The 13,382-nt window shown below is 44.1% G+C and overlaps 1 protein-coding gene across 2 annotated transcripts in view; it reads right to left on the reverse strand.

Moving 5' to 3' along the window:
- The window catches only part of ADD3 (adducin 3), a 96,142-nt gene extending 87,200 nt beyond the window's left edge, over window positions 1-8,942 (reverse strand). For both annotated transcript variants that reach the window (XM_051619914.1, XM_051619909.1), the window contains exon 1: window positions 8,860-8,942. The gene's annotated coding sequence lies outside the window, so the exon portion shown is untranslated. The remainder of the gene's footprint in view (window positions 1-8,859) is intronic.
- Window positions 8,943-13,382: the final 4,440 nt, after the last annotated feature.

Raw genomic sequence — 13,382 nt, forward strand, 5'->3', positions numbered from 1 at the left:
AGAGAGTGGGGCCCAGAAAAAGTTTAGAGAAAGGGTGGAATAACCTTGGAGGGAGTACTTTACATTATGCTGTGTCAACCATAATAGCTTCCCCGGTACAAATATATGCTAGTACACATTCTTCAAGTTAACTAATACACAGTCATAAAAAAAGAATTACTTACATTATGCATTTGCACACTGTAACTGGTAATTCTGTAGCTTTAATTTAATCTTTGAATTATCAGTTATATTGACAAGTAGCAGTGGCAGCTGAGTATATTACAAAAGGAATAAACAAATGACCTTTATCTAACTTTATTAAAGTAATAAAGGGCAGACTTTTTTTTTCCCCTCTCAAACCTTCTTCAAAGAGAGTTTTATAGCTACTACCAGCAGGGTGTGGACTCAAGCTAAAAACTTTGAAATAGGTCCCTGTGAAATCTGAAACCAAAATACAGCAAAGGTCACCCCTCTGTGAAGAACCCTCTTGTCTGTAGATACACTATAAGCAAAGCTCTGTTAGCTCAGCCTTGGTAATAATGTAATTCAGCTTACCCTTGGGAATAGCAACAACACCAGGTTTCTACTACAAAGATAAATTTACTGCACACAATACTTGTTACTATACGTTTGCAGAATGTTTGATAGTAGCCAGACACTAGTGTTACATGGTATACCTCAAGCTACTTTTTCTTGTTAAAGGCTAACCCAGGTTATAAAGATGACATTGTTATTCTTACTCCTACCATTAGCTAATTCTTTTGAGTCAACATTGCACATACAGTAGAGTCTTATCCAACACAATAGCCATTATTAATAGAAAAGGAAGCAATATATCTGATTTTATTTTTTTTTTTAAATTATTTCAACCACCACCCCCTACAAAGGTGAAGATTTCAACCCTTTTCAACAAGGAAACAATTCATCCAGTGGATAGACAGGATCTCCTAACACAAATATTGGGAAAATAAGAACATTATACTTTGTTGTCTTGTGGGCTCCTGTGAAACAGTTCACAGACCCAAGCTTAGAGACAAGTGCCATATAGCAACTGAAGTTCTTGAAAAGGGTTGTCCACATGCGCGCTGTTCTGCAGATACACAAAGAATCACAGAATCATTTTGGTTGTAAAAGACCTTTAAGATCATCAAGTCCAACAGTTAACCCAGCACTGCCAAGTCACATGAGCTAGGCAGAGTATTTTTCCAGCTATAGGAAAAGACGAAGCAGCTGAAGCTGTTGGCACTGGAACCACTGGGTGAGCTTGGGCTCCTGCTCGCTTTGCTTACAGAGCACAGTGCTCCTACCTCCTGCATCTCCACTCAGAGCTCTCCCTCTGTTTCATGCCGACTTCCATCGTATGTGTTTACCAACTGAGGAGAGATTTGGCAATCTTCATATCTAAGCAAAGATTTCACAAAGCATAGGACTGAAATGTTGACCGCCCTTGCTGGACGACACTTTTCTGGTATAGAAAAGACCCCACTTTGCTTCATGGTCTCCATTAGCCATTTTGGGTCCATCATTGAAGAAAAAGTGTCTTGATCCAGGCAATAGGAGACTTTCAGACTTAAAATATTTTGAAGCACACAGGATCCCTCTGACAATACATCAGAAGTCACTTGATTTTATTAGAAGCACTGACACACCATAAAACACTCCCATTAGGAATGGCAAGAAAAAGAGCCTTTTCTGCTGATCAGTCAGCAGAAATTTCCACTTTGAATGGCACAGTGCTTGAGAAGAACTAAACAGTATTTGAAATCTAGCTCTTAATCAATTGTCATCTTTGGGCATGTAAAATTAGGGACACTGCTGTTTAAAAACATCTAAACTTGAGCAAACTCACAGAAAGAGTGTAAACACCCATTTAAAGAGGAAGCAGTATTTCAGTTTTTCCCAAAGTGCTTGGCCCACAGGAAAATATCTGATGTAAAAAGGGAACCCACACTGCCCCTCTGCCACCTAAGGGCAAATTATGGAGGCACCTATAAAAAACCCCCTCCTGTTGTTTTACAACTTAAACATCTTATATAGTTAAACTGAGCTGTCTTGAGTTCAGATGCTTTATGTTATTTGATATGTTTTAACTAGGAAGCTACCTGGATTAATTTCAAGATTTTATTTTTTTTTAAACTAACCTGTTTTTGAGCTGACTCACTCATGCTAGCACTGCACAGATGTATTCAATCTCACTGCATGCTGCAAAACAAAGTTTGAAACAGAGTTTAAAAAAATAAAAGAAGGGGGAGCCTGACTGCCAGAGCACTGGGTTTGGTTTCTGGTTTTGTTTTTTTGTTGGTTTTTGGTTTTTTTTTGTGTGTTTTGTTTTTTGTTTTTTTTTAACTTATTTTAAAAACCCACAAGTTCTTCTGTTCTTTTTTTTCTTTTTTTCTTTTTTCCCCCTCTCACTACCAGAACCAGATTGATACGGAACAAGTCAAACATATAAAGAGGGTTTTGCTGGCTACAGGCACAGTTTGCTTTATAAAACATTGTACAAGCCATTATTAAAGCATGTAACACAACTTCATTTTTCTTCCTCAGCTGCTCAGGATTAATTCTTTGCAATAAAAATATGAAAATTTGACTGAGCAATCTACTTTGGACACTTGGTCTTAGAAGATGGAGTTTTTTGTTCCAAATCATGCACATGCAGAGGTATCTGCCAAGCTCTCCAACTGTGTCACTCCAGTCCTTAAGCCATTTAACACGAAACATGCACGTGTCCTTTGAATGCCAAGTCAGCTACGCATCAAAGACAAATAGCTCTGGATAGTCAATCCATAACAATCAGCATGCCAGTAAGAAATCTAATTTGTATTCAGTATTATGTCCCTCAATGGGAATGGGTGGAGGGGAGAGGGGGGAACCCCCACAGATATTTTTGCAACCTCAATAATTTCAGGAATAAGAAAATTCCACAACCTTTGGTGCAAAAATAAAAGGGAGTTTGCCCTAAGAGACAAGAGCTTCCATTTAGTAAAATGAATTAAAGACAATGAACAACTTCTGCTTTCTACCATGACATCCAACTAAAAAAAAATAGTCACCGGAAGAGTTTTGCCTTTGCATTTACTTTTAGACAGATAGATATCTAAAGAAAACTGCCACTGAAAGCCAGAAATTGTGCAGACTAACTGTGAACATTGAGAAGACAATTTCTGCTTAACTTGGTATTCAGTACAATGCTTCATTCAAGATCTGAAAGAGAATGATGGGCTTGTTGTGGGCACTATCACAATTTAATAACAATAGGTATCTATTTGACTAGTTATTCATTTATCATGGCAGTAATACTACATCAGAAGGGCTAATGTATTCCTGTTAACATGGGAGTGACAGGTATTAATTTCATACACAGCTCCTTGCACCCTAAGTTTCAGCACCATCAAAGAAATTGCAGACAGCAATGCTGAAAACAATCATAAAAAATTACTCACTCTTACCCTCTTAAGGTTACTATATAATGCAATTTTCAAATAAAGTTTTTATATTCTGAGGGTTTTTTTGTTTGGTTTTGGCGGTGTAGGATGCACAGCAAATAGAGTAGGTTGTCCATTGTGTAGCAACAATTGGTATATTAAAAGAGAGGTGGCTTAGATTGTGTCTTACTCCTGTTTCAGCATTGACCAGGAGCCTGGAGAAATTGTTATGCAATTCATCAGCACTCCTAAAAATGGCTGCGTATCTGAGTCAGGAAAGCACAAAGGTACTTGGCCAGGTCACTACTTTTGTGTCATTGTATCCAGTTCTAGACAGAGCTGGATGCACTGCCTCGTATTGTCCGCTGTTTCCGTCCCAAAACCCTATTTTCAATTTCACCTAATTTTTCATATGTTAGGCTGAAGGTTGTCTCTGCTAAGTGCCTGCTAGATCTGAAGCATCTGAGCCAAAACACTCCTACTCTTCCTGACGTGAGGGCTCATAAGTATACTTCCTGATGCTATAGTTTAGTTTTTATTTTTAAAGTCCAGGGTATTTTCTTTGGAAAGCACTACCCAGCTTTCAAATACTTGACTTTGTGGCCTTACTGATGCTCCTTATAAATACAAAGTTTTTTGTATATAAATTCAGAAAGACTAAAATGTCATATGGAAGTACTAAGTACTAAGGAAGTACTGGGATACGGGATTATATGAAACAACTTTGTTAATATCAGCAATCTCTCTGAATCTAACCAACTTACAATTTTCAGTGATCTAGAAATTATTTGAATCAGACAACTTCAGTACCAAATCACTTCCACAGCATTCCCTCAAAATTTTCTAGAGCTATCAAAAAAGCAATTATTTAACAAAAGCCAGTCCACATTTGGAGGGGGAAGGGAATAGTTCAAATTTTATTTTTCTTTTCTTGTTTTTATTGTATTAAAGCAAGTAAAGCAAGGTTTGCCCAATGAGTAAACTTCTCTATTTTGCATTCTGTGTACCATCCAAAAGGACCCACACAGGAACACTTGGTTGGGTGGTAAGCACCCCACTTCCAGAACACACATTTACTGTGCATCTGCAAACACAAGTTCAGCTCTTGACTGGAGTGCCAGCTACCATGAACACCACACTATGCTAAGTACTCATCCAGGGCAGCTCAGCAACAATAAGAGCAGCAGGTAAGCTGCCATCAACTCCAAGGTATTCAAAACCGGCACGTATTGAGCCAGAGAAGCAGCTTCAGGAGGTTCTGACTGCACAAGGGGAAAAAGCTGCTGTGGGTCTAGAAAACACAACGTGAAAGCCCACAGAGCAAGCTGGAGCTCTCACACTAGTTCGTGATTTGCTGATCTTCACCTCAACATGCTAACTCGCATGAAAACTACGTGCTGCTTTGATGTCACTAGGATTTTAACAAGTTAAACAATGCAAGGGCAAGAAAAGAGCTTCTTCCTAGACAAGACCAGAAGAGTTTAAGACAGTAGAACAGTGAATGAAGCTATTATCATACTTCCCTATTTAGCACTTTGTAACAGCTGATTGCATCCTTGTAAAGTAGAACTGTCATTGCTACCCTAAGACCCATATTACATTCAATATGCTCCCAGAGTCCTCAAGAGACATGTATATCACGTTTACCACACTGTGAAGACCCAGGGGGTGAAAATAACAACTAGGAGCCCTCACACTGAGGTTTGAGACTCTCAAGTCTTCTTTCATTATCACTATCTTTCAACTTCTTTCACTCAACTTTTCAATCAATCTGAAGAAAATCTCAACTTTTTAATAGTCAACATTTCCCAGTTTACTGATGATTTTGAAGATACACCATACTACTACCCATAGTCTAGATTAAGAGCATGCCATAACTAAAGATGCTTTGATATCTAACTAGATTTATTAAAATTGGTTTGTCTTAACCAATAATCCAAACCACAAATTATTAATGAAACAGCCATGTACTTGCTAGGATATCTTTAGAAGAAATACCTCAAAATCTCATTTGCAATGATGTAGAATGACTTGGTGTTATCATGGATATCAAACAGAAACAAGAGTGTTTCCTCATATGACAAGTGATTCAAAGTTTATATGTGAAGCAGAGTAGACTGCGTGACAAACAGATTTAACGTTAACACACAATGAGTAAGTGACTGATTTTTCCCTAAGGGTCAAGTAGCTTTTACTCATCTTCATCTGCCAAAAAATGCTACACAAAAAACAACTACTCCCCCCCCAGAGAACCCTGCCAGAAGCCACATGACCACCTACCATGATCTCTCAAAACAGCAACCAGTATTTCAAAACATAGCTTGAAGAAAAGCCTGTGATGTAACAGGAAGCCATGTTATTAAATAATATAGATTGCATTCTTCTAAGTCAATACCAAAACAATGACCGACTCCATTTTTGAAACAGCAGCACTATGAAAATGCAAAATTGATTTACAAGGGAAATAATAGCCAGAGGCTGCTATGGCTGCTGAAGTTACAGGACATCGTTTAAAGAAACAAAAAAAAATGTATTCAGTTAAAAAAGCAGCAACAAAAAAACCCAAGAAAAACAAACCAGCAAAGGCAATTTTATGCAACAGCTCAAAGTCACATAAGTTATTCTCCTAAATTAAAATTGTTTTTTGAAAAAGATTTATCATTCCAACAACATCTACAGCATGGCAAGGACATTTATTTCAGTCTTATGTAGCAACAATGACTTTAAAGAGTAAAAAATAAGCAGCCTTCTGCCTTCTTTCATTTCAGTTTTTGATCTGTAAACCCTTTCAGTTACAAAAGGAAACAAGCATTTGCTTGCCTTATAGTATTTTCATTTTTTGTCTCTCGTACATTAATTTCTGATGATTTCATGGCAAATAGTGTCTCATGCCAAGTCATTTGGCCCAAAACAAGTTGAGCTGAACAAAAGCAGCCTGCCTCATGTGCAATGTCACCTCTAACATCACATGCAACAGGGACAGTTCCAGCACAGTTACAGTGAACCCTGCTTGGTCCACCCAGCCTTGTTGAACCACCAACATCCATTTCATAACCAGCAGAGGACAGACAGAAGAGCTGCAGTACACCTCCCTGACCAATGGTGAAACATCCCCATTCACCCAGATTGCTCAAGTCCACCTTCTCTACAGGCAATGCAAAGTCTCTGGGATGAGAGCCATTACATGGACATCCTCTTTGGGTTAGATGAGCATGATGTACACAACAGCTTAACTACACCATCCCAAAATCATCATTTCCTTAAATAAAAGTCAGCTGCCTCAATCCCCAGGCAAAAGTCAAGGATAATTACTGATTTAACCAAGAGACCATTAAATCCCCAGATATCCTAAAGCGTAGCAGCACTCCATCTATTGGTCAAGAATTAAGGACGTGCTTAATCATCATCATGCACTAGCCTCAATCATTAAACATTCAGCCCCTGAACAGCCCACCCCTTCCCCCCTGCTTAGGATTTCAAGCTCTCCCAGGAAAAACTAAGCACAAGTAATAATGTCTTGTGAAAAGAATGTACCACTAAAAGAGTTACTATGAAAATTCCAAAAGTTAGGACTGGTATACCCTATTAATCACACAATTATAATTTTGTTTCATAGACGAACATACACACTCCTTACTCAAAGTAGCATTGAGGAGTTTGCTCAATAACAGCCAAAGAGCCCATGGCATTCCCAGAATTCACACCTTCTTTCCCTGAAAGTACTGAATGCCCCCACGGAGGCTCAAATAAGAAGTTCACGCACTGTTTTCAGCCAGGCCACGTACGTGATGGGGTTTGCAAACCAGAGAACTCCCTGGTACAAAAGATGTGCAGGCAAACCTTGGCAGGGAGACGAAAGGGAGCCTTTCACAGCAGATCTGCTGCCAAAGCAGCCACGCGCAGAACTGCCCCGGCTCAAACTGCTCCCCCCAAAGCCGCCACCATCCCTTCCCAGTGGATCACACACAGCCATACACCCGCCACACCTCTGCTTCACTCCAGTCACCAGCAACTGAACCAGGAGGCAGGTGAGACTGGCTGAAGCTGCCCCAGGCTCGCCAAAACCCTTTATTAAAGGCTAAGGTCACATTTATTAGCTTCATTCCTCCGGTACCAAAGCTTGTATAAGCAACAACTTCCCACACACATATAATATATTATTATAACCCTTGGCCAATTATTTTTTTGCTCGGATATTTATTGCCGTTGATTTTACCTATTTGCTTTAAAACTCAACTCCTCCACATAGTGGCACCAGACAGATGAGGCACGATCCTACACATCATTCCTTTGCTCAGTATCGCATCACCATCCTGCAGACACGAGCCCAGGACTCGTGGATGAAAGCCAAGAGGTTCAGCCTCAACCCGCCTGTAGCGTAACGATGCCGAGAAGACAGAACGAGAACCAACCCACCTCCACGACTGGCTGCAGCAGTTGCTGCCTTTGAGGCATGTTCTACCTTCCTCACAGAGCCAGTCCAAGGCTCTCCTGCTAAAAATCACACTGTTCAGCCACCCAGACCCCTGCCCTGAAGTCCGGGATGAACACCGATTGATAAAATCGCCCTGAATTCCTAAGTTAGTTTTTTTAATGCAAGAAGCAAAATCGCCTTGGGGTGAGACCAAAACCGAGGAACAAACTCCCGAAAAAGGCCCACGATAATTCTCATTTCTGGAGCCTTAAAGTACAAAGCAGCAACCTCGAGTTTTGTCCTCGCTAAATCTAAGCTGAATGAAAATCATTCCAGAGTGCTAACCAGCCCCCCGAAGGGCAGATGCTGGTCAGGGCGCCAGGTACGCATTCCCGTGACCAGAATGCCTTTGCCTCCACTTGGGAATCGCATTCCTGGGCTCCCCCACACCATCATCGGCTGCAAAGGTGCAGCCCTGCACGATTAAACATAGAAAAAAAACAAACCCTAAAGAATACAAAATTCAAGAAGTTTTCAGAGACGAGGAGACTCCGGAGCCTCGCGACGGACCGAGGCCAGTCCACGATTACAAATCATCGCTTTCCAGGTTTGATTCGACGAGCGGAGCTTCCCAGCGGAAGCGCATTGATTTAAAGCCCCTCTGCCTCTCGGCTCAGCCGGCGAGGCAGCCAGCCAGCCCTGCAGCATCTCCCCCGGCCTGTACCCACGGAGAAGACCCCACCCCCCCGCCCCGGAGCCCCACGCCGGCAGCCGCGGCCCCGCAGCCGTGAGGCGGCGGGAGGGAGCGGGGGGGAACCGCGGGGGGAACCGCGGGGGGAACCGCGCCGGGGACCGCGCCGGGCCTCCCGCCGCCCCCGCCCCTTCCCCGGCAGCGCTCCGGCTGCAGCCCCGCAACGGCCGTTACCGCCCGCGGCGCTCGGCGGGAACGGAGAAGACCACCCCTCACCCTTCCCGTCCCGTCCCCCCCTCCCGCCTCTCCGCCCTCCTCCTTCTCTCCCCAGACGGCGGGAGCGTTACCTCCGCGGGCCCGCGCCTTTGTGCCTCAGTCCATCCCTCCTCGCCGGCGGCGGGAGCCCCAGCACCGCGGCGGGCGGGCGGGGAAAGGGGCGGCGCACTATGTGGCAGGAAGGGACACCTGGGCTCCTCCTCCCGCGCCCGCCCGCCCGCTGCGGATCACTATCTGGCAGCCAGCACCGCCTCGCCCGCCGCCATTCCCCGGCCCCCTCTCGGCCAAGGCTGAAGCCGCGGTGAGGGGCTGCGAGGGCGGCCGCAGCACCCCCCCCCCGGCACCCACCGCCCCTCGGCACCCACCGCCCCCCGGCTTCAAGCTTGGCCGAGGGGCGGCGGCACCGCCAGTGTCCCCCGCTCCAGCCCCCTCGTTGTTGTTCCCGGCCCGGTTTCCCGCAGCTCTACCTGCAGTGCGGGGCGGGCGAAGCCGCTGATCCCGGCCGGTCATCCCCCGGCGGGTGTTAATCCCTGAAGGGCCATGGCCAGGGGGGCCTGGCGCTGCGGAAACCGGCTCCGCGCTGCCCCGCGCACGGCGGGGTGTGAAACCAGGTGTACGTGGGAGCGCTGACTAAAATAAACCCCCCCCCAAAACAAACAAACAAACAAACAACAAAAAAACCACCCCAGACTGTTTTAGAAATGAAATGTTGAGGGATTTCAACAGTCCTGGGGGCTGAAAGGCGGGCTCCTCCAGATGGCTTGTGCTGCCGAGGAGAAGGCGCTCGCAGCATCCGCGGGGAAAGTGGCCCTGGCTAAAAAAAGCTGCACAAAATGCAAATATCTCTCTCTCTCTCTTTTTTTTTTTTTTTAAATTATTTTCTTTTACCCCTTTCTGTAATTGTTCTGCTTTGCAGCTGAAATAACCTCTGTCTCGGTTCCCCACCCAAAGCTACGAGTTCCTTGGTTTCGGGGCTGGTTTGCTTACATCTGAGGGGTTCTGACCAGTCATGTGAAATTACAGAAGCACTGGGTGATAGCTGTCCTTTATATGCAAAAACTCTGTGATTTAATTACATTTTTAATTATTTCTGAAACTCAGAAGTTGTCTAAAATACGCTTGAAAGGCTTAAAAGTTCTCTTTGAAATCAGCCATATTGCTCACAGGTGTAAAATTACTCACACAACTAACTTCCTGCAGGTTGGGGGACAAAACCTTTTAATTCTACAGACTGCTCACTTTTACAGAGCTCCTCTGGGGCTGTAATCACAGGGAGATGAGCAGGACTGGAGCAAGGGCAGGGTGAAGACATCATGTGCTCAGAGCCATCTTCTGATGGAGTCACCCAAGAGGCTCCAGCCCTGCTGGCAGCTGCCACCACATCAGTGTAGGAGCTGCACGTCCCTCGGAGAAAGACATGCAAGGCCCCTCAGGAGTTAGAGAGGTCCTCAGAGAAAAAGGTGTGCGAGGCACCAAACTATCCAGCTACAGGGTATTTGTGTTGGATAGGCAGAGGATGCAGAACATGTTTTAATTTTGCTAATTTATACCCAGCACTAAGATGGCTCTACCTGACCAGACCAGGGCTATGGGAACCTGTAGGTACCAGCCAGTAATAATGGGCTGAGGTGATACAGCATCTGTTATTTAGCTGTTATAATGCAAAACCTCTAACTATTTGGTGGACTGGGGCTTCTGCACTCTCGTCCAGACAACTCCTTAGCTAGAGATGGTGCTGGCACAAGAGCAATTTGGTATGAACTGTCCATGTACATATTTAAGCTTAAATATGGATTGTTAATCATTAGAGCAATTAAATTCTACCTTTTCCAGGGGGAGTATTGGGAATGGAAAAATCTCACTGCTTTTGAGATGATATTTATTAAAATCATTATACAATGCACTGTATGCAAAAGCGGGGGACAGACTTGATGTCTCAGGAGCTTAATTTGAGTGCTAAGGTGCTGCGTGATATGGATCACACACCTTGAGATTTGAATTTCAGAGGCAGCAGTAGCTTATCCCAGCAGAATACTTTCAGGCATGTAAAGATGTCTTTCGTGTTTATTGTAGGGTGAGTTTTCTTCTCCTGGGCATGTGGATAAGTTTTACTTTAGACTTGGAAAGATTATGGACATGACAAGTCCTCCTGATTCAGGCCATAAACGGATTACAAGCAGGATCAAGAACAAACATTCCTGCATGGGAGAGACTTTTTCAATAGTTATGGAGGTTTTGTTTCCTCCTTCACAACAACTGCCAGGTTCTGCTGGCCTCGGCCCCTCCTAGATAGACAGGTCTCCGTGCTGCAGCTCCTGTGGATGTTGGAAATGGAGTTCCTGCCTATGCTGCCTTCCTGCACGCTCCTGCAGTACCTAGGGGCTCTGCGTAGACACCCTTCTGGAGCAGGAGAGCAGGGCAGACAGATGGGGAATATCAGAACAGCCTGGACTGTTCTTTTGGGGTCAGATTGTAGGTTAGTATTAAAAAAAAAACAGCAAACACTTAATGACTGAAACCAAACCCATATCAAACTACCACAGCACTTCGGTTTGGGAGAGTGGATCCTCAGACATACATCTGGCTTTGTTGCAATCTCTGGACCTCACAGCATTGCTCCCTGTCTGCTGTGTCAATTAAACTCTCTCTGTACAGTTTCTGCTAAATACATTTTAAAAAGATCTACACACCAGGTAAAGTGTTTCCTTTCTGGGGACCCGACCTGGCAGAAATACTTTGCCACACAGTACTGCAGCCTTGTCACTCTCCATAAAGCCTTGTGTCTAATCAGTGGACCTAGCTGAGCTACTCATTAGAAACTTGGCCAAACCACAAACATTTGTTTCCTTGCTTTATGCCAAACTCTGAGAAAGAAGAGGGAGTGGCAAGGAGCTCATGTTAATGACTTCTTCATTCCCCACAGAGAGATAATCAGAGCACTGCTCAGAGATTCATCAACGTTTTTTATTAGCACTTTAATGACCTACATGTTGGGGGTTTTTTTAAGGAGTTACTTCAGCTAAGAGCTAGATAATTCCTCATGCAGTTGTGGTTTAGGAAGCAGCTCAGAGGACATGCATGCCAAATTACTTTAGCTCTAGTTAAAGAATTTATATATACCACAAGGTTTCCTGGGTGCCTCCTTTCTCAATCAAGGGCATTATGTCCTCAATCCATCTCTTCTGCGTTATGTGTGGGGGTTTTGGTTTCTTTTGCAATCTTTGCAGCTTCAAGAGCTGTACAGCAAAATGCCAAACACTAATGGTACTGCATGTTCCCTGTGGACAAAGGACTGTAAGAGCTCCCTGACCCCCGTCACTCCGGGAGGCACGCTCCCTCTGGGACAATGAAAGACATTTCCAGGGACCAGCACTGATCCAGCAGACCACTTCAGATTCAGACGGCTGTATGAGGAGCACAGTTTCCAAACTGTGAGAGCTGGAACCATCTCCATGCTGCTGCAGGGTGAACCTCTAGCCAAGGGATTCCCCAGTGCCTGCTGAGGAGTCTGTGGCCCCATGCCTGTGATGGGAGACCTCACCGCAGCCAGACATTATGGTGACAGCATTCTCACAGGCTTGGTGAATTCTGCTCAGAAATTACCCAAATTTCCGTATTCGCAGCTCTCTTCTAGTAAGAAACAGCCATGGTGGCAGGCAATACAGCAGCTGCTCCTGAGTTCTTTTGTTTTAGAAGGGAGAGAGCTGCTGGAGTTTTGCTGTCACTTAGGGAGGGCCATTGGCTGGAAATTGCTGCACTCTCTTCCCATGCCTCCCCCGCTCCCAAGGGGCCAGATTTCCTTCTGGTCTTCTGGAGAGAGCTGTGAGAATATCTATACATTAAAGACTGGGATGTAGTTAAATACTGCGGGATAACCAGGGTTATGAGAGTATTATGAAGGAATACTATTTACTTTTTCCTGAATGAAACCCCAAGTGTTTCCTGCCAGACCTCAGTACAATAGGACACAAATGTACAGTCCATTACGTTCACATTTCCTCCAAGCAGCCGTCTCTTTCCTTCAAACGCAAAGGACAGGAAAGGATGGTTTCTGCCCCCACTTGCATCTCTCAGTTGACTTCATCTCATTTGAAAAGGGAGTTGAGACACTCAGCACTTGTTGTCTTCAGTAGGTTGCCTCCCTTTTAATGCCTACTGCCTCAGGATGGGAGAGGTTGCAAATACGGAGGAATGCCTTTGAAATCAAAGAGAGTTTCACTGGGGTAACATCAGCATAAATGGAAGCAAAATTAGGTCTGTGGGGGATAAAATGCTAAGGATGGGGAAAAAAAATAAAATGAAGATTCACAGCATTAGTCCAGAAGAATAGTAGTTCATATCATATAAAAACCTCATAGCTCTCATTTCCTCCCTACCCCTTCAGGACAGGAAAGAACATCCTGCTCTTCTAATATGAACAAAATACAAGTTATTTTTGGAACTAAAAACTTATGTTCAGAGCCCATTTTTAAAAAGACATCTCTAATCTGTGATTCTGAGGCTGCATGTGGAACACAACACATCCTACTGCATCAAGAAACCCATGTTTGTCAGCTAAGCACCATCTACACTAAGACAAAAGCTTTATGTTGGT

Source organism: Apus apus, chromosome 4 (genome assembly GCF_020740795.1).
Source record: "Apus apus isolate bApuApu2 chromosome 4, bApuApu2.pri.cur, whole genome shotgun sequence".
Classification (NCBI taxonomy): domain Eukaryota; kingdom Metazoa; phylum Chordata; class Aves; order Apodiformes; family Apodidae; genus Apus; species Apus apus.